Here is a 19507-nt window from a genome sequence, read left to right on the forward strand (position 1 = left end):
AGGGACAGAGTCGGAAAGTGTGAGATTGCCTCATGGCACTCAGAACAGCACTCAATTTAAAACTATGAATTATTTATTTCTGGTATTTTCCATTTAACATTTTCAGACTGCGGTTGACAATAGGTAGCTGAAACCGTGGAAAGCAAAACCAAGGATAAAGGGGGACTACTGTACTACTTTGATATTGAGGGCAAAGAAGTGTCCATTGCATTTTTTCAACTTGACCTTTACAAGAGTAATTTCAAAAGTGATGGGACTATAGTAAACAGAAGGGAATAAATGGCACAAAATTAGAGTCTCTAATACACATAATCTAATGAAGAAATGTCTTTGACTCCTGGGGAAGTTAGATTAGAAATGTAGAAATAATCTTTCTTTAGTATGACATCTCCTTTCCTATTTAGCTGGATTTTGGATTTGAAAACTTGGCAAAAGAGGAAATTAAGAATATATGAGAGAGCACTAGACAGTTTTTCTCAGTGGATAAAATGCCCACAGAATGAAGGGTCCCAGGGTCAATTCTGATCAAGCACACGTACCTCGGTTGCAGGCACATGCGGGAGGAAACTAATCAATGTATTTCTCTCACATTGATGTTTCTCTCTCTGTGTCTCTCCCCCTCCCTTCCACTCTCTCTAAAAATCAATGGGAAAATGTCCTTGGGTGAGGATAAAAAAAAGAATTTGTGAGAGAAAACAGGGGAGTAAATGAGACAGGGGAAAGTACAGCTAATCGTTTACATGCTCTCAGAACTTGAGTAGATGAAAATCACTTTAGTACTTCATACTGCAACTCTGCAGGCATAGGCAGAGCATTTACATCATCTTTTTAAGCAAATTTAGCTGTGAGAACTCATTTGAAGTTCATGTTAGTCCTTCCAAAATTCAAGGAAAAAATTTTTTACAGCCAGCAATCTATATTAGAATATATATGTCCTTATTTTAAAAATCACAGAATGCCACTGTGTAGCTAATGGCTTCCTCTGTGATTCCAGAATGGCAATTGTATTGTGTGAAAGTAAGGCGTTCGGCTAGCTCATGCCAAAATATATGTCATTTTGGGATAAAATGTTGAGTACATTAAAACTTGATAGATCTAGACATATGTTTCTAATGGATTATTCAACCTAATTCTATTTAATGTAACTCCTCAATATCACTTGAATATGACCACGTTCAGTGATTTCTATTATATATCATTACCTCTTCTCAGCCCACCCCCTATGCCCTAATGCCAACTCCACAGTTCCAAATCCTTAGCATGGTGTACAAGAGCCCCCAGGGAACTTTCTAGTTTTATGTCCTGTCACTACACACTTTACAGTGCATGCAGACCCTTTCTTGTATCACAGCTTTCTTTTTTTGCAACATGTGCCACACAGGCTCACTCTTTTTTTAAAAAAAAACACACATTATTATTGACTAGAGGCCAGGTGCACAAAATTCGTGCACGGGGGAAGGGGAGAGGGAACCCTCAGTCTGGCCTGCACCCTTCCAATCCAGGACACCTGGGGGAATGTCCGACTGCTGGTTTGTGCCCGCACTTTTAACAGATGAGAGCTCCATTGTTGTTTCTTTCTTTTCATGCTTAAACCCATTGGAATTAGTAGGTGTTCAAAGTGTGTATACATTTTGGGGTGACATCCTGTATATCTCTAGTCAGCGGTGAAAGGAACCAACAGTAGATTTGGAACCCCCAGACAAGGAACCTCGCTCACTCCCCGCATGTCTCCCCACTCCACTTTCCACCTTCGCGGGCAGCAAGAGAATCAATGTTTTCTCTCATTAACTCAGAAAAGCATGTCCTGTCACACGCTGCCCAGCAGGAGTGAGCTAGGCCCCAAGCAAGTGAGGCTCAGTCAGGGCAGCCTTCGCTCATGGGTGCTGGCACCCAAAGAGCACATTCCTCCTCTGCAGTCACCCCAACTATCCCACCATATCACTGAGAGGACGGAACTCCTCGCCTCCTCTGGGTTCCTGATCTTGAACGCTGACCAAAGGCACCTCAGCAAGGGCTGCCCTCACCCACCAGGTGTGTCTGTCCACACCTGCTCCTGCCTCAGCACCTGCATGAGCCCCATGGAGGTGATCTTGTCTCTGCACTGGCCTCCACAGGAACAAGGCATCACCACTCCGCCCTCTCACTGTCATCTTACGGACGCCCACCCTCAGCACCCAGAACAATCAGACACTCTCCAAAGGATGTGAGCATGCCAGTGCGGATGTGTGCACATCCTGTGGGGGATATAGGCATGCTAGGGTTGATGGAAGTGAGGCGAAGGGGCAAGGGGGGGAACTTGTACGCGCCATGGTCTGGGACTGTTGCAGGTGCTTGTGGGTGACAGCGTGCTGGGGGACGTTTGCACGCCAGGGGGAGTGGAGAGGATGCACGCACCAGAGGCCTGCGGCTGCGCAGATCTGCAAACCCCCAAGGCATGGCCAGGAAGACGTCAATCTGGCCTGCCACAGTGGCTGTCCCTGTGATCGCACACCTTCTGGGCCAGGAGGCGGGACTTGCACAGCGACTCCTCAGCGCTGATTGCCTGCAGGCGCTACTTCAGCTCAGCCCACAGGCTCTGCTTGGCATGTTCAAGGCTGCCACCGCTGCCATGTGGGGAGTACAGGCCACCCTCCGCCAGCCCGCCTCCCCCACCCAGAGGCTTTCCGCACATGCTGCCTACAGGCCCTCTGCAGGTGGAGCAGGGCGGAATGCCTGTGTCATCACCATGGCAACGACACAAGCATCCTGGCCCTGCCGCTGCCATCTTTGTTGCGGGGTGACCCTAAATTTACATATTTCCACCTTATTGGCTGTGGGTGTCGCCATCTTTGTTGCAGAGTGATGGTTAATTTACATATTACTCTCCTATTATATAGGATTTCAGAGAGGAAGGGAGAGGGAAAGAGAAAGAAACATCAATGATGAGAGAGAATCATTGATTGGCTGCCTCCTGCATGCTCCACACTGGGGATCAAGCCCGCAACCCGGCATGTGCCCTGACCAAAATCGAACCTCCTGGTTCATAGGTCAATGGTCAACCACTGAGTCATGCCAGCCAGGCTAAAATATATTATTTATATGTGATGTTTAAATATATGTAACTGCTTTAATAAAATTAGAGATTATAAAGAGATATTTGATCTTTCTGTCTAGATCTCCCAGAGGTTTTATATTTAAAACTAGGGACCTGGTGCACGAAATTCGTGCACTGGGTGTGTGTGGGGGGGAGTGTCCCTCAGCCCAGCCTGCCCCCTCTCACATACTGGGAGCCCTCAGGCGTTGACCCCCATCACCCTCCAATCACGGGATTGGCCCCTTGCCCAGGCCTGACGCCTCTGCCAGAGGTGTCAGGCCTGGGCAGGGGACCCTCATTTCCCCCCATCACTGGTTCTGCCCCCAGCCCAGGCCTGATGCCTCTGGCCCAGGTGTCAGGCCTGGGCAGGGGACCCCCGGACCCCTTCGATTGCTGGCTCTGCCCCTGGCCAAGGCCTGATGCCTCTGGTCCAGGATTCAGGCCTGGGCAGGGGACCCCCCTCTACCCCCATCACCGGCTCTGCCCTTGCCCAGGCCTGACGCCTCCGCCAGAGGTGTCAGGCTTGGACAGGGGACCCCCATCTCCACCCTATCACTGGCTCTGACCCCCGCCCAGGCCTGATGCCTCTGGCCCAGGAATCATGCCTGGGCAGGGGACCCCCATCTCCCTCTGATTGCTTGCTCCACGCCCCCGCCCAAGCCTGACGCCTCTGACCCAGGCTTCAGGCCTGGGCAAGGGGACCATCATATCCCCCCAATCCCCGGCTCAGCCCCCCTCCCAGGCCTGATGCCTCGGCCAGAGGAGTTGACCCTCATCACCCTCCGATCACCAATCACCGGATCGGCCCCTTGACCAGGCCTGAGGCCTCCGGCAGAGGTGTCAGACCTGGGCAGGGGACCCCCAGCTCCCCGCGGTTGCAGGCTCCGCCCCTGCCCAGGCCTAACGCCTCTGGCCAAGGCATTAGGCCTGGGCAGGGGACTCCCAGCTCCCTGCGATCTCCCGCTCTGCCCCTGCCCAGGCCTAACACCTCTGGCCAAGGCATTAGGCCTGGGCAGGAGACCCCCAGCTCCCCGCAGTTGCAGGCTCCGCCCCTGCCCAGGCCTAACGCCTCTGGCTGAGGCGTCCGGCCCGGGCAGCGGGGATCCGCAGCTGCAGCGCCCTGCGATCACAGGCTCCGCTTTAGGCCCAGGCAAGGGACCCCTAGCTCCTGGGACTGCCAGCTTTGACCGTGCCCAGCTCCCATCACTGGCTCCACCCCTACTTCCTGCTATCACTGGCCAGGGCAGCAAAGGCGCCCGATTATCTGATCCTAGCTGGGGGGCAGGGCAAAGGCTCTTAGCTCCCCCCTGGGTTTCTGATCACTGTCAGTGGCAGGGGCTTCTTCCTGCTTTCCCTTTTGCCTCCCTGCATTGTGCCTACATATGCAAATTAACCGCCATCTTTTTTGGAGGTTAACTGCCATCTTAGTTGGCAGTTAATTTGCATATCGCCCTGATTAGCCAATGAAAAGGGTAGCGGTCGTATGCCAATTACCATGTTTCTCTTTTATTAGTGTAGATGATACAACTATTTATACATGAATGTGTGCATATGTGTGTGTGTGTGTGTGTGTGTGTGTGTGTCTCATTGGATGAATGGGAAATTAATTGATATTTGCACTTGTACAGTATATTTCAGTGTCCACTGCCTTTGGGAAGCTGTCTCTGAACTCCTTTCCTATTTTTCCTAATGCCTCTACTGGGATCTCTGAGCTTTACATCCTTCTCTCCCTATCTGGATCCGTAGCTTTTATTGTTTTTAGAATTATCTACTGGAGGACAAGCACGGTACCTCATTGGACTATCTCTTTCCGGGGATTATTACAGTGCCAGCCAGGCATAATGCTCAGTGACTGTTAAGTTAATTAATAATATTACTTTTCATATTAACTGCTTGAAGAATCCAAATTTCACTTTTTTCTTTTGTTTCACATCAGGTGGAGTGCATGCATGACTGATTCAGTAAGTCAGTCCACAGAATAAATACTTTGAAATTCCTAAGATGAGAGGTAATATAAAACAGCCTGCTAGATGAAAATAATCATTTATCTTACAAACTTTGACTAGTTCTTTTGATACATTTCCATTGCCAAAAAATAATATAAGTGAGGTGTTTTTTTTAATAACAGTAAAACTCTGATCCTGTGAAGGATATAAAAATATATTTTTCCATTTCTATGAAAATATGTTGGCCACAAACTCAGATTTTCTGTGTGTGCATATTATATTCTTTCAGATCCTGAATATGAATCATGCTGTGTCACTACTAAAAACTTGCAAAATTATCACTCTCTATCACCAATTTAGTAAATTTCAGAATAATTAATTTCTAAAAATTGGTTGAGGTTAAAAGAACTGTTAGCCTTTTCACTCTGTCAATTTACATATTATAAGGGTTATGATTAAGATTTTAGCATGTGAAAAGAGCTATAGTAACTGTACTAACCAATAATTTATGTAATTTGTCAGCTTGATTCAGGCATTGAATTCAGTGACTATAAAAGACCATATAAAGCTTCAGAGAAATATTGTAAGGGTCTGTTTAGAATCTGTGTAAATCAACCAGGTATAAAGCATAATAAATGTTTAAGCTTTTGTGATATAACCAGCTCTATTATCTAAAAACATGATTATAAAATAAATACTGTTCTTGCGTTCAAATAAATCTACTTAGAAGTCTACAATTATTTGGGTAAATTAGAAAAGCAAATAACAAAGCATTTTTCATAAATTTCACCATTAAAAGGTACCATATTTTTTTATTCAGATGCTCAATTTTACAAAAGATATAATTTTATTGCTTAATATTGCTCTGCTGGATTTTAGATATCTTTATTGACTAATACTTTGTATAACCGTAGGAACTCGGCCTCAATCTTCAAATTATTTTATTTTTATTTACCAATAATGTTAGTATAGTCATCTAATATTTTAAAGTATTTTTAAGCAATAACTGATTGATACTTTAACTTAGATTGTTAGATTCTCTTGAGAACAATACCTGAAAATAATTAGTATTTATAACTCTTAGCTAAAAGGCAGGAAATAAATAAAGACACTGAGGATTCTATGAGAATTTAATTAAATTTAGTGAGTTATAGCTTGGTGCTTCTCAGCATGTAAAAAAGGGTTCACAAATCTCATCTTAATTACTTCCCCTCTCTCCTCCATGATGATTCGATTATTTGTTACAAAACCACATTTCCAAGTATCAGCCACTAAGTTTTGACATACATTTATTAAAATTTGTATTGTATGGTCATATTTCCACTTGTTAGTGGTGTAGAAGAATGGGGGCATCACTGTTTTGTTCCTCACTCCTCTGAAATTGTATCATTTTACTCTTTTGCAAAGTTACCTTTTTGTGTATTCTACAGTCCACATTTAATATATTGCCTTGACACCTGGTCTATGTTCTTCCCAAAACAGAAGAAAACAAAAAATACTGTATTTTACCAGCAGATTGCATCAGCTTCCTTAGACACATTCAGTTGACATCTGTGACATTGTGAAGAAAGAAAAAAAACTGTCCCCCAATTACATGTTAATAAGTCTTTGATATTTCTTTCCTATTTATGTAAAGTAGGCTTAAAATTGTAGACTTACTGAAGGCTGGGTCTTCAGTATTCAGTAGTGCTACAGCTCCCCCTATAGGAAAGTTGGAACTAAGTATATATTGATCTGCTAACCCAGAAAAGGCAAAGAGGCTCTTTTTCTAAGCACCTTAAGTGTTCATCATTTTATTCTATTCATTGGTTTATTTTTTAGCAATATATATCTTTAAAGTTATTTTCCTTTTAAAGTGGAGGAAGGGAGGAAGAGGTGGAGGAGGAAGGAGAAAGAAGAAAAGGAGGACGAGAATGAGAATAATGTGAGTTGACTGATGCAAAAGAAAGTTAAATATTTCATATATAGGGTAGGGCAAAAGTATATTTACAGTTGTTTGTATAGAAAATATACAACAATTAATAAATAATACTAGAATAAACTGTTTTGTATATTTACATCTGTAAACCTACTTTTGCCCAAACCTGTATGTAGTTCATAACAAGAGAAATCTAAATAAAAAGGAATATCTATGAGATATACTTTTAACCGATTCCTGTCTAATTTTCTTTTATTAGTAAAAATGCAATGTAAATGTACATGGGAAATGGGCAAGTTATGACTTCATGTACATACATGTTCAGTCCAAGAGGCTATAAATATAGTAATGCTAGACAAAGATTACTGCAAATTTCTTATGAGTGAATTTAGATGTCAGAGTATTTTTTGGTAAATGTCACTTATATATCTTAGACCAATTAAAAAAAGAAATTGTAAATTAGAGAAAAGTTTAAAATGAACATAAATAACAACCTTTAGCTATACAATATTACACCCCTAACTTATACACATAATATGAAAATTTTGAAATTGCTACCAAATAATAATTTCATTGGACAAAATTAATCATGTAATTAAAATGTGCTCTTATTTGACATGATGTCAATAAAATATCAGTGATGTTTCTGCCTCATAGGAGTCAGTCATTCTGAAATCTTACATGGTAATTTTACTATCTCGGTAAGTATGTAAAAGCCCAGCTCAGTTCATTACAGCATAATTCAAATTATCATTATTTTCCAATGACTGAGGTTCTAATGAATGAGGGTTGTTGTGTAGTAATATGTTGTGTTTCTCAAAGCAATTTTGCTTTACCAAGAACAATGAAATATTTTATTTAAAAAGTACTAATTGCCCTGGCCGGTTTGGCTCAGTGGATGGAGCGTCGGTCTGCAGACTGGAGGGTCTCAGGTTCGATTCCAGTTAAGGCAGGGGTGGGCAAACTTTTTGACTCGAGGGCCACAATGGGTTCTTAAACTGGACTCAGAAGAAGGAGCTGCGGCCATATTTCCCGACATTGCCATGTTAACACTGCTGCTGGTGAAGGAGCGGAGGGGAGAGCAAGAGAACCCTCCGCTCTTTCGGCTCCGAGGGCCGAATAGAACAGCCGAACGGGCCGGATCCGGCCCGCAGGCTGTAGTTTGCCCAAGGCTGAGTTAAGGGCATGTGCCTTGGTTGCGGGCACATCCCCAGTAGGGGGTGTGCAGGAGGCAGCTGATTGATGTTTCTCTCTCATTGATGTTTCTGGCTCTCTATCCCTCTCCCTTCCTCTCTGTGGAAAATCAATAAAATATATTTAAAAAGTACTAATAACCTAAATTATGTATTCAGCCTACTAATGTAGTCCAAGTATCTATGAATACCTATGCACAATATAATTTCAGAGTTACCTCAGTTCAATCCTAATTACTCACTCTTTCATCATCATAATAAGTAAAGTGATGATTTCGTGCCATCTCAGTTTAAGGAGTAGGCATAAATAAAGTAAACATATAAGTTATATGTACATGCATTGATGTCAGTCTTTCTTGATATGTCTGTGTAAGGATCACTGTCTGCCTTTATTTGCAAACATCTATGGCAGTGATAAGATATGAAAGGGTAGTGTAGAGTATCTTTGGTTGTTTTTCCAACTTCTCCTCTTAATTGTGTATGAGTGTAGACATGGATTAACATATATCTGTTTATGGCTACACATATTGCCTCTGGAAAACCCTTCCAAATAGGCTTTGCTAAGAGAGACATTGGAGGGATACTTCAAATATATAAAGCTACACTGTATACAACATTTCTGTGAAGGTAATACTAGCGACAGCAGATAATGGCCATGTTCCCCTTGTAGCAATGGCATTCAATAACACAGGGTGTCCCAAAAAATGTATACACACTTGAACAGCTGATATCTCAATTTTGAAAATGAAGTGCCTTTATAATTATTCAAAGTGTGTGTATACATTTTTGGAGGACACCCTATATATCTTTATGTGTTAATCTAAAATAAAATATTTACAATTCAATCGCTTGATGTTCTTTTCTCCAAGATTTCAAGTAGAATAAACATTCACAAGAGATGCATCATATTTATCTTGAGCTTTGTGTTCATTTGACATTCCCTGAGATGTGTCTATGGGGCTCCATTGTGAACAACATGGGCAAAATAATACCTCTTCTATGAACCTCACATCTATCCACTAATAAGGGGACTCCTTAGTTTAAAATTTGTGTTGGACTTTTAGAATGCCTTTCTTATATTCTCCACATTCTGCTCTTAGAAATTGTGTATTCTCAAACACATAGCAATACTTTTGCTTCTCAATAGGAAGAAGTTTGGCCTAAGTAGCTTTACAATATGCTTCCATATTTTCTTATCACTAGCTCTGTACTGCAGAAGGATAATCCAGTATCATTCATGAAATCATTTACTCCTTTCATACAATAGGGGCAGGAGACAAAACTAAACTGCCTCCATTGCAGAACAATGACAAAAAGTTCTGCCAGACCTCTTCAGAAAATCTTTGCCAAAAATATTATTTTCATCCAAAGCAATATGACCATTTAGACAATTCTACATTTACAATACACACTAGCCAGGTCTTCAGGGGTATATAAATAGGATACGGATGTTTCAGTTTGAAGTGACAATCAAAATCAGTCTTAATAATGAGTGCTGATATTAATGAAAACATCTAGTCAATCAGATATTCTCAAGGTTTATGGTAACCTTTCAGTGATAACAATAATGAATGTATCATTTTGCTAACACACCACTGCCATTTCTATTGCCATTATTTGACTTTAAATGATGACATTTAATTAATTAAAATTAATTCATTTTAATTATTACACCTAAGCTAAATGGCATAAATAGAAGAAAAATCAGTGAATCGCAGGATATGTGGACTCTGAACACTATTCTGCAATGATGCAGGAACAAAGGCAGGGTGTGTTTCGTCAACCATATTAAACATAGTCACATCCTTAGAACTGCAAACTAGGAATAAGATGGGCAACTTGGAAGTTCTCCACATTTTCTCAAAGCAGACTGTTTTAACTAAGATTTTTGTCAAGCAAACATGAAACAAATACCTGAAGAAAGCAGTTTTAAAAAGCACATGTAAATAAATCGGGCAGTAACTTGGATTTAAAACTAAAGAAAAGTCAAGTATTCATTTCCCCAAAGCATGCAGTTACACAGATGGGGATAATAGTAGGAAAGGGGCTAAGTACTGAATAAAGCAATTTGAACATATGGCATTCTTAAAGATTCATATGAATTGGAGAGCAGGGAGCATTTGGGCTGTAAAGGAGGCTAACTGATCACCAACATAATTGGCTGGCTAATGGGATATCTTTGAATAAAGGAACTGTGATCATTATACCTACAGGAGATTATGCAGGATAAACAAATAATTCTGTAATATACAGAGATGTCTGTTCCTTTTTTAAAAGGAGAATAGAGTACTGTATTTTTCCATGTATAAGATGTCCCCACATATAAGACGCCCCCCACTTTTCCAACCCAAAATTAAGAAATCAATATTTTAAACATTTTGCTGGTTTTCCTCTGAAGGCTTTCTTCTTTTTTTGGCATCTTAAGGAGTTGTTCTTCCTGTTTTCTCCACTGTCTGATCATACATCAGTGGGAGGAGGTCCAAATTGTCTCTCTGCAGCTCTATTTCCATGCTTTTTTGCACAGCTGATTACATCCAGTTTGAATTTTGCAGAGTAAGACAATTGCTTACTGGTATTTATCTTTTTATTTTTTGACATCTTTATGAGCTCAGAACACTCTGGTCCCTGTTGCATCTGCGCACTCTCCACCTCTACCTCCAATTAGGACATCAGCTGATGTCAGTTACAATAAGACTTGTGATTGGAGGAAGCCTGTTTGTCAAGGTAGGGGCAGCTAAGCACCCACACAGCTCCCTCCTAGCCTGACTTCCATGTATAAGATGCCCCTCGATTTTCAGTCTAATGATTTTAGAAAAAAAAATAGTTTCTTATACATGGAAAAAATATGGTATGTCCCTGGAAGCTCTTATATTGATTTAGTGCTGAGAGATAGTGTCATAGAAGACATCACCTAATGGTGACTGGACATTACCAGGGAGTAGATTGTGAACTGTAAGAAGCTTGTGGGTTACCAGAAAGAGGACTGGATTCTATACATTGTATTTGCTAAGCCCTATAAAACCTGGGTACCCCTTCCTCCTCTAGCAACAAAACAGCATTTATTTAAAACTTATATGATATATTTATTGTGAAAGCCTGGTTTCCATGTTTTTGAATCTTTTTGACTATTTAAAATCTGTGATGACAGATGAGAAAAATTCTGTCCTATGGCTGATAAAATTATTTTGGGGTATGCTTTGCATTTATTTTTGTTAACTATGATTGAGACAATATAAATATTAAAGAAAATGTTACTGTTTTAACAGTGTAATAAAAAAAGATTAGAAGGATAAGGATATACTATTTAAAATACTGAGAATGCTTTATGAAACATTCTAATCCTTAACTGTACATACTGGCTTGAGATTTATTTGTATATTTATTTGATGACTTTTTATTTTCTCATGAATATATAGGTCCCATGGGGAGAGGTTATCTCCACCACTTAGAACACGACCTGGCATGTGGTAAATGTGAAATATATAATTGTTGAATGAATAAATGAATGGCATGTGCTAAGAATCCCAAAATATGCTGGTAACTGGAAGTCAGTGCCAAAAAAAGGACCTGATTGATCAAGCTGAGTCTTTCAGAAATATTCACGAATTCACAAAATTATACTAATTTTTACTCAACAGTCATCATTGCTATAGACCGAATTTCAGCCAGATGTTATTTAAAGTATATGAATTATAGACCCTTGAAAGCTGGGGTTTGTAATGGAAATGCTGACAGCCACTTAACCAGATAATAACACCAGTTCACTTGGTGTGTATATATAGTGTCACTGCTAATATGGCTGTGCCATCTGTTCTATCTGAGAGTTGAAAAAGAATTGAGCTTTAAACTACTGGGTTAAAAAAACACCCTGCTAGATAAATTGGATCCTAAAAGGTCAAGTAATGAAATGACACTTTAATGCTGTAATTACATTGCTTAGGTGACTACCTGAGCTCAAATAGTGCACATGAAAGATATTATTGGAAAACGGCATGTCACCCTGAAACCCATCAGGCATTTCTGTTTACAGTTCTGTTCCTACTAGGCAAGATAGGAGGACATTTTGCACTCCTTATGATTTTTTTAACAGCCTAATAATACAGGTGTGTGGTCAACAATGAATGGTGAAAATATGTTTTTTAAACATCTAAAGGCTATGCCTCTACTGACTCTTAATTTGAAGAGAAAGGTCAAAGAAACTCCAGATGGCCATCATGGACTCTGCAGAAGTGGCTTCTCTAATTACTGACACTTGACAGTGTCCCCCCTCCCCCCCACAGCATAATGTAGGTTTTACAGGCCCCAGAAATTAATTCTGAACACCTGTGTTACCAGGGGCTGGCAGTCTGGGAGGAATGCCCTTGTATCTTTCAGCCTCTTAGCTGTTTGATAACAGAAAAATAAGAGAAATATACCTACTGGAAAACCTCAGAGGCCACAAGGCAAGAAACTCCATTTTCTTACAATAGTTGTTGAGTATCAGATGGATGTAGGCTTCTTCTGCTACAATAGCAATGCCCATACAATTGATCTGACCAGTATATGTAGCCATAGATGGAAAACTCATTTTTTGTTAGGATTTGAAAGTGTCTCTTCACAACTGTTTTTATAGTTTCATGGACAGCTTAGACTTGACTCCCACTAAAAGCGTCTTCTACTCTGTTATTTTACTGCATCTTTCTGAGGCTTTCCTAAGAGCAAGTAGTGTGGCAAGTGTTCCAGCATATTTTGTTCTCCCTTACCTTCCATTAATTTCTCAATTTCCAGATCTGTACTCTGAGAATTATGAAGTGGAGCTCAAGGAAGATAAGTAGGGCAAGAAGAGTTCACAATTTTAAGAAAGTGCCACTTTTGAACATTTTGTTATGATTCAGGAAATGCTTATGAAACTTAAAGCATTTTCATAGAATACTAATGCCTGTAGTAGAAATAGGAAAAATGTATTAACTGACATATATAGTATGAATTAAAATGGAAACTATAGGAAATAAGTTTAGTAATTCATTAAGTCATTTGTTCATCAAATACCTATTGCACATTTACCATGTGCTAGTCCCTATTCTAAGTGATAGAGACACTTTGGAAAACAGGCAGTTCTTTCTATTGCAAGGACTAATGTACTTATGAAGAAGATAGAAAATCAACAAATAAATATACAAACAAATAAAGCTCAAACCAATATATATACATTAATGATTAGAATATCTTTGATAAGTTATTTTCAATATTTTAAGTAATGTTTCTTGACGCTGCTAATCTGATTTTTATCCCACTGATGAATGAAATTCACATAATTAAATACAATGGACAATATACAGTGTTATAAAAGTACTAGAGATCCAGTGCACGGGATTCATGTACTGGTGGGGGGCTTGGCCTGCGGGGATCGGCCTGCTGTGGGAGCGCTGCTCATCCTGGTCAGCCGAGCAGCATTCCCACTGTGGGAGCACACTGACCACCAGGGGGCAGCTCCTGCATTGAGCGTCTACTCTCTGGTGGTCAGCGCGTGTCATAGTGATTGGTTGACCAGTCAGTCGTTCTGGTTGTTCCGCAGTTCGGTCACTGGGCTTTTATTTTATAGGATTTGTCTGGCAAAATGGTGTGCTGTTCTATAAAAATTATAATTTGAAGATTATGTAATCTGGTGTTCAATTCCTGATTTACTTATTGTGTAATTTTGACCAAGTTACTAAATTTCTATTATGATAAATTCTGTCACCTATAAACTTATGCTAATAATAGTACCTACTGTAGGTTAATAAAATAATGCACATATAGAATATTAGAAAAGGGTCTGTCACAGAGCAAGCACATAGTAAATTTTAGATAATTTTTGTTGTGGATTAAACTAAAAAGAAGTAAAATGTCCTTACTTCAAAAACCTTTGCAATAAATGTTTTCTTTTTTTTCTTGTTTTTAATTTTTTTCAATCTTCACTGTTGAGAGTATTACAGATGTCCACCTTCCATTTCCAACTTCCACCCAGTTCCTGCCCTACCCCAGGCCTTCACCATCCTACTGTCTATGTCCATAGGTAATGCATATATGCATATAAATTCTTTGGTTAATCTCTTCCCATGCCTCACCTTTTCCTCTGAGATTCGTCAATCTGTTCCATGTTTCCATGCCTCTGGTTCTATTTTATTCATCAGTTTATTTTGTTCATTAGATTCCTTATTCATTTATTTTTATTTTTAGATTCAGTTGTTTATAAAGATGTATTTATTGCCATTTTTTGTTCATTTATTTTATATTTTCTCTTTCTTTCTTCTTCCTCTTCTTAAAGAATACTCTTCAACATTTCATGTAATACTGGTTTGGCAGTGATGAACTCCTTTAGCCTTTTCTTGTCTGTGAAGCTCTATCTGACCTTCAATTTTAAATGATAGCTTTGCTGGGTAGAGTAATCTTGGTTGTAGGTCCCTGTTATTCATCACTTTGAATATTTCTTGCCAGTCTCTTCTGGCCTGCAAAGTTTCTGTTGAGAAATCAACTGACAGTCATATGGGCACTCCCTTGTAGGTAACTAACTACTTTTCTCTTGCTGCTTTTAAGATTCTCTCATATTTAACCCTTGGCATTTTAATTATGATGTGTCTAGGTGTGGGCCTCTTTGTGTTCCTCTTGTTTGGGACTCTCTGCACTTCCTGAACTTGTAAGTCTATTTCTTTCACCAGGTAGGGGTAGTTTCCTATAGTTATTTATTCAAATAGGTTTTTAATATCTTGCTATCTTTCTTCTCCTTCTGGCACCCATAATGTAAATTTGTATGCTTGAAGTTGTCCCAGAGGTTCCTTACACTTCATTTTTTTTCTTTTTTCTTTTCTGATTGGTTGTATTTTGCTTCCTTATATTCCAAATCGCTGATTTGATTCTTAGCATCCTCTACTGCTGAATCCCTGTAACTTATTCTTTATTTCAGTTAGGGTGTGCTTAGTTTCTAGCTGGTTCTTTCTCATGTCTGAAATTCTCACTAAGCCCCTTGAATCTCTCATTAAGATACTTGAGCATCCTTATAACCAATGTCTTGAATTCTGTATCCAGTAGTTTGCTTGCTTCCATTTCATTTAGTTCTTTTACTGGAGATTTCTTCTGTCTTTCATTTGTGACATATTTCTTTCTATCTGGATTTTGGCTGCTTCCTTGTGTTTGTTTCTATATTAGGTAGAGCTGCTATTTCTCCTAGAATTGGTAGAGTGGCCTTGTATAGTAGGTGTCCTGGAGGGTCCAGTGGCTCAGCATCCCCAGGCATCTTAGATGGGCAATCTAGGTGCACCCCTGTGTGGGTTGTGTGCAGTCTTTTTGTAGTTGAGCCTTGATTACTGTTGGCATTACTGGGAGGAATTAACCTCCAGGGAAATTAGCTGTGAGGACCAGTTTTGACTACAGTGGGAGAGCTGCTGTGCAGGAGACACTCCTATGGGGCAGAACTTGCTTCAGTGGGGCTTTGGTGCTCACAGAATCTGCCCCTTGAGTGTATTGCTTATGGATGTGTGTAGTTGTAATCTGGCATGGTCTGAAGCTATACACTGGATGAACTGGCTCTGGGGCCTTCAGGTAGGTGCAAAGTCAGCCACTGCCTGGGGCCACCTGGCAGCTACAGAGAGATCTGCAGATAGCTTCTGCTTGTGTTGGACTTGGAAGAGCCCAGAAAAGGCCAAGCTGTGAAGCGAGGAAGGCTGCTGCTAGTGCCAGGCCTTGGATCTCTTATTTATAGGTATAGAGCACGCTGATGCCAGCTGATGCTTATTTGAGAGATTTTAGGAAAGTCTGAATCCTGAGCCAAGATAGGTCATTCATATGGAAAAGCTGCTGCAAACAGCTTTGTGTAGTAGGTGTCCTGTAGTAGGTTGGGCTGCAAATTGGATGAGGTGGAGTCTCAGTGAATCACCATGATGGAGCAAACAGTATGAGCCATCTTGATAGGGCCTGAGATATGGTGCCTGTGAGCCAGCTCTGTGATGGGGGAGGTCTCAGCATAGGAACAATGAACTCTGTGAGTACCCCTGTCTGGAAGACACCTGTCCCTGGGTTCTTGCCCAGATTCCAGACAATCCAGTTACTTGCCATATGTCTCTGGATACCCACCAAGCTGCTGCCTCAGTGCTGGAACTCAGAGGGAGCAAATGCAAGTAAGTTCGTGCATTGGCACTTTAAGAGAAACTGCCTGGGACTCTGGCATCCTCTGTGTTATTCAATCACAATACCTGCTGTTTTTAATAGCCCAAAGTTATGGGGACTTCTCTTTCCATCTCTGGAACCTTGGGATGGGGGCTAGTGTGAGGCTGGGACCGCTTGCTGCTCATGGGAGGACTCTGTAGCCAAGATATTCCTCCTGCTTAAAAAAATGCCACACATGGGTGTTGGAACAGCCCATTCTGCACCTCTACCCCACCTACCAGTCTCAATGTGCTTTCTTCTTTACCTCTATAAATGTAGGACTTCCATTCAGCCAGGTTTCAGGTGTTTCTGAATGATGATGTTTTGTATTTTAGTTGTAATTTGGATGTGGTTGTGGGAGGCGGTGAGTACTGCATTTACCTTCACTGCCATCTTCTCTCTCCTCTCTCTAATAAATGTCTGATATTAAGTAACTACTTAAACATTTTTTCTCCCATAGTAGTACTTATATTTAGGAATAATTTTCAGTCAGCAACTGTAGTGGTACAATGAAGCTGACATTGACTAGTACAGATTGCAGTGACAGAGTGTGGACTTTTTGATCAAACTCTCTATATTCTGACAGGAGTCAGCCCCCTGCTAACACTTGAATTGAAATCTAGAAGGATAATCATACCAATAAATCTACTCAAGAAAATTCTGGTTTATAGTGCAATGACACGCTAACTTTCACTTTGACTTTGAAATTCCTTTATGTCCAAACATAATGGACTTACATATTTGAAAATACACCAATTTGAAGGGGGAGCTATTGTTCCTTATATTAATTATTCAAAATGTGGCCTTTGATATCCATAGTGACTTTTTAGTCTCTTAGTTCATTGGACAGCTCTTAGCTATGTTAACAGAGAAAGTGTCCTTATAAACAGTAAACATGAGATCTACCCTCTTACTGAATTGTTAAGTTTATAATACAGTCTTGTTAACTGTAGAGACAATGTTGTATAGCAGGCCTCTAGAACTTACTCCTTTTGTATGACCAAAACTTTATATCTGTAACTCCCTGTTTTCCCCTCCTCCCAGCTCCTGGAAATCACCATTCTACTCTGTTTCTATAAGTTTGACTATTTAGATTCCTCATATAAGTGGAAGCATGCTGCATTTGTCCTTCTGTGACTCTCTCATTTAACTTAGGATAATGTCTTTCAGGTCCATCCATGCTGCTGCAAATGGTAGGATTTCCTTCTCCTGAATAATATTTTATTGTATGCATATACTACATTTTCTTTATTCATTCACCCATTGAGGGGTACTGAGGTGTTTTTTTTCCAACTTTTAGATAACCCTTTGAGACCTACATTAACCTCCTTTGGATGTATAACCAGATGTAAGATGGCTGAATTATATAGTAGTTCTTTTCTTTAACTTTTTGAGGAAGCTCCACGCTGTTTCCCATAATGGCCATGCCATTTTACATTCCCACCAACAGTGCACAATAGTCCTCTTGTCCGATATCTTGCAATGTTGGATATATTGGCTCAAGAAGCAGTTTCAAAAATGAAAACTAAGGTATAGTTTAATTCATGGGCAGCAGGTCTAATATCTGCACTTGCTTCCTTCCATCTACTAAAACTCATCATCAGCCAAAGTCAGTCCTGAGAAGGTCCATTTATAATTTTTCTGTTTATAGCTATTTCCTAATTATTCTTAGACATTCTGACAGTGATTATGCGGGAATAGGGAAGGAAATTGGCAGCAACAAAAATAGCAGACCAGCTTCAACTAACAGAAAAAAAGAGAAAGATGGTTGGGGAATGTACATGGAATATGGAGAAGTGCTACGTGGAATCCTCCATCTCTCAGTATGCCATCTTAGTGTAAGCTTAAAGGAGTTTGGAAATTGTTCCTACAATAACGCAAACTGTTAGCACTAATTTTTAGGATGCTGAGGTTCTTAGAAATATAGAAAAATGAAGAGAAAATACAGAGCTTATTAGCTACCTTTTTACTGAAAGGATGAATTGGAGAGTTAAGAATAAAAATTGCTATATTCCACAACATGGTCTCCAGGGTTAGCTAAGGTTTTGCATGGGACAGTATGTATCCTTGTTCCAAGAGTTCCTAGGAGAACTAAGCAGTAATAGCTCAGAACACTACCCCTCACAGCCCTTTGGACCAACTATTAAAGGATAACTGTTAAAACCATTTAAGCACATATGCTTGCACAAATTAAAATATACTATTTTACCATGTTTCTCTGCCATTGCTTGGTTTTATAGTCATCCTTTTAATATTTTATAATTTAACTAGAGGCCTAGTGCATGGAATTTGTGCACTCAAGGGTGTCCTTCAGCCTGGCCTGCACCCTCTCGAAGTCCGGGAGCCCTCAGGGGATGTCCAACTGATGGCTTAGGCTTGAGCCAGGCTTCTGGCTGAGCCACTCTCCCCCTATGGGAGCACACTGACCACGAGGGGACAGCTCTGCATTGAGCATATGCTCCCTGGTGGTCAGTGCACGTCATAGCAACCTGTCATTCTGCTGTTCGGTCCATTTGCATATTAGCTTTTTATTATATAGGATTTATTTTTAATATTTTTTACTTGATAATACAAAATAAATGAAATTCAAAAGATACACTAGTTGTGCAAATGGTTTCCCTTGTACTCCTATTACCCAGCCACTCAGTTCCTTTCTATAGAGGCAAACATTGTTCACAGTGTATTATATTTTCTTCTAAAGATATGATTGAATTTTCCAATATATATGTATACATTCAGATTTCTTTCTCAGAAAATATGGCATACTATAAACACTCCTCTACACCTTTCTTTTTATTTCAAAACTACATCTTAAAGAATGTTTCATTTCACAAAATATAGAGCTGACTCATTTAAACACAGCATAGAATCCCATTGAACAAATGAAACATATTTTATATTTCTAGTCACTTATCAATATATAATTAGGTTCTCTGAATTTAAACACACTTATCTTAAAGTGCCATTCAGATTAATCTATTATCTCTACTTCTTCAGAGTATTAATTCAATCTTCCAACTTTTATAATGGCTTACTCTCATTGAATGTTCCACAATTGTTTACTGTGCACTTGACTTGGATTTTTATTTTTCTCTGAAATCTCTCTTTGCCCTTGACGGTGGAGGCATTCCAAAGCAGCATTTGTTGGTTATCTTTGTATATGTCAACAGTGTTAGACCAATTATCATCTTAACTCCTTGACTTTGTTTTCCTACCC

This window comes from Myotis daubentonii, chromosome X, assembly GCF_963259705.1.
Source record: "Myotis daubentonii chromosome X, mMyoDau2.1, whole genome shotgun sequence".
Classification (NCBI taxonomy): domain Eukaryota; kingdom Metazoa; phylum Chordata; class Mammalia; order Chiroptera; family Vespertilionidae; genus Myotis; species Myotis daubentonii.